Here is a 3,718-nt window from a genome sequence, read left to right as displayed (position 1 = left end):
AGTTGTTCCTATATGTAAAAGTGATAATAAGTCAGCCAGCGGAAACACTCAACAAGAGTACAGTGACTGAACTTTGACACAAATACTCACATTCTTTGAACGGGTGACAGGTCCGTACGGTATGAAGCTCATTTGGTTTGGGGGAAAGGGAAACAACTGAAAATCCTTAACAGACAGAAAAAAATCATTAGACATTTTAATGGGTCACAACTCTAAATAAGCATTAGTTTTCTATATAGTATATTCACAGGCACTTGTTTCGGTAATAATTTTTAACCCATAGTACAACAATAACACAAGGTATCCAACTCCGAATTACATGAAGTACCCCCTCCCCCAAAATCGCACTCATTTACACTTTCAGAGGAAACGCAATGACAAACTGTTTATACCTATGTCTTCTACGATAATTTATCTACACAACCATATATGGCATGCTTGTCTTTTATTTTCTTTTATCTCCGTAAACAGCGTCAAAACTCTGCTCGCCGAGTGGGAAAGTGGAATTCAACCATGAAATGGTATATGCTAATCCCGGGCAGAGAACAAAATTAAAAAATGAGTGGATTTAAAAATTCAATTCCAGCGTTTAAATATTGCAGTGAATAAATAGAATTTGTTTACGTCTGATTTTCCCTGAAAACATTATGATGTTTATTTTATCCGATGTAATTTTAGAAACATATTTTTAGCCAATCAAAATCTCTGCCCGGGATTACACATTGAATTCGACTTTTCCACTCGGCGAGCAGAGCTTTGACGCTGTTTACGGAGATAAAAGAAAATAAAGACAAGCATGCCATATATGGTTGTGTAGATAAATTATCGTAGAAGACATAGGTATAAACAGTACGTTTGCCAGTGCATTTCCTCTGAAAGTGTAAATGAGTGCGATTCTGGGGGAGGGGGGGGGGGGGTACTCCATGTAATTCGGAGTTGGATACCTTGTGTTATTATTATATTATGGGTTAAAAATATATTACCGAAACAATTGCCTGTGAGTATATTATATATAATTGTGCACTTGCAAAACTATCACCATTTCCCCTCCTCCTGTTCCAATGACCTGGGTCAAAATTAATCCATAATGCCTTCATTTAAACAAATAAAACTGACCTCAGTTATTTAAAATTAAGTACGGAAAAAAGAGTGCTTTCAAAACTTTTGTTCAGACGTGGATGTATTTCTTCTTCTTCTTCTCCTTTTTTTTTTTTTAAACTTTTCAATTACATAAAATGTAATTACAATAATTCCAAGGAAAATATTGCTTATTATGTGGACTACCACGGTTTTACACCCACCCTTATATTGTTTTAACCTGTCAAAATACAGATTGTTTTCGTTAAATAAAAAAATCCATTTTTCTTTTAATATAAGGTTCATCATGAGCCTTTCTATACTGTTACATACGGTACTATAGTAAATTTTCGCATTACAATTTAAAAAAAAGTTTAATTTTTGATAATTCTGATTTCATAAAGACATGAACTACACCGTTTCACTCCGGCATATTTTTCGTTAAGCGCGTTAACTGTGCAGCCGCGAAGCGTAGTATCTCACATGCCTCGTGAATTTTCAAAAATTTAAATTCATATCTTATATTTACATCATTTATCTGATGACTTGCCACATATCATGTCATTCAACTGTTAACATCATTTTTTTTTTAAACCAAAACGGTTTGCTCCATATTTTTGACACCACGATGGAGATATTAAGGACATACGCAACGTAGTTTGAACTTTATTGTCTTTTTCCCTTGAGTTGAAGAGTTCCAATACTTGAAGGAGTTGTGTGCTACATTTTAATGTCTATATATGCTGTTGTACACTTCTTCTAAAGCAAGTTTGGATAAAGAAAACATCTAGAATATATGTTTAGTATTTTTTGTATAATTTTCTTTGAATTATACAAAAACTTTCATCAATTGATATCTTTTCAAAACCCCTGGTAATACATGCTGAGTTTTTGTCTATGAACATCTGATGGCACTAAAATCTTAAATGAAGAATATCTTGAAAAATTATCAGTAGGTAAGGTACGTTGCGTATGTCCTTAACAGTGATTAATGCCCATCCTTACGAGTTCATGAGAAATTAAATGAACCCGATTCCACTTTCTTCTTTTTAAAGAATATTACCGAAAAATAATTGGAAATGTAAATATTCTGTGCCTCATTAAGATTTGGAATTGAAATAAAAGTAGAAAAGAAACTTAAAGGAAAAGTGGAAAATGAAATCTGTAACAAAATAGCCTGTGTTTATGGGGCTGAGATATGCAGCTATAGTCCAATAATCAAGAACAGAATTAAAAAAATATTTTAAATAATTATTCTAGCAACAAATTATTTCTATCAAATAAATGTTTGATAGGGTCGGGTTCAATTCTAAAATTGGCGGGAAATAATTGACGTCAAAGTATCTACGGAGATTACGACCAAGTGATTTCAACCAATGAAATATCTGTTTACAAACGTGTTTATGGGACTAGAGGAGGATACACCGTATATTTCGTTCCAGTGTAAGTGTTATCACCTGTAAAATTGGGGATAATTGCAATATTTTATGGTATGTTACAAAGGACTGTGCCCTTAAATTCTTCATTGGCTATAAGTGTTGCATCTATCCTGCCATGTTGTGCATGAATGAAAATTCTGAGCCGGGAATTCGTTCAAAATGGCGATGGCTGACACTCCGCTTATGGGATTTGTAAATGATATGCGTAGAGCATTTGCTAGAGTGGGCTTTTGCGTTTTTAAATTTCGTGTAATTTAAGAACAAAGAGAATAAATGAATATTTGATTAGAAATTAGCTAATTAGGTCGATGTCGGGTGGACACGGGTAATAATAGCTCTAGTTGTTACCGGTTTGTCGCTCCTATCCGCAGATTTATGACTATCCGGACGTCAAATATTGTAAACAATATACCGACAACCTATTTATTCTTTGTTGTCTTAAGATTTAAGGGTGTGACATATTATTTATACATTTTATTTGTAACGACAGTTGACCAAAAGACGGAGATCGAATATTCTCGGTATCGGAAAAAATCTAATGTTTTATGTTGCTGATGCATCAGGTGTTTGGATAGGTATTTGATGAACAGTGGCTTATTTCACTTAGTTTAGTTAAAGAGATTTTATATTTCATTGCATGATTGAAATGAATGCAAAAAATATTAACATATGCATGCTGTTGTGTTTCGAGTACAGTTTATTTATATCAATGTATTTATAAATATATATATATATACATGTCATGAGTACCAAATTTAACAGAAAGAAAAAAAATGAAAGAATAGATTTTCAGAACAAAAAAGATGAGACAACAACTAGGAATAATTTATTTTTAAAAAAATATGTATATATATAATTAGGAATTTGAACTTCCATGAGTTCATAACCTGAACATTCCAATATGTCATATATCTGCTCTTGCACACACAAAGTATAAACTTATCTTTTAAATCTTAATATGCAGGAGCTATTGTAATCTTGCATTATGTAACAGTGCAATTGATTGCAAAGAAACACCTCATTTAACATGCCAAGTTTTTTTTTATGCCTAATTTGTCATGTACATTATTTATGTGCCAGCCAAGAGGTGATCTTTCTTACACTTTTTTTTTCGTATGTAATGAAGTCTTTAGCTGTCTGTTTCATTGCTGTAGGGAATAAGGAAAACACTGATTGGTCTAGTTAATGTGGTTAGAAAGAGA

The sequence above is a fragment of the Saccostrea echinata genome, unplaced genomic scaffold, assembly GCF_033153115.1.
Source record: "Saccostrea echinata isolate AGI-Se365-2 ecotype Australia unplaced genomic scaffold, CSIRO_AGI_Sech_v1 ptg000029l, whole genome shotgun sequence".
Lineage (NCBI taxonomy): Eukaryota > Metazoa > Mollusca > Bivalvia > Ostreida > Ostreidae > Saccostrea > Saccostrea echinata.
This window is presented reverse-complemented; position numbering follows the sequence as displayed.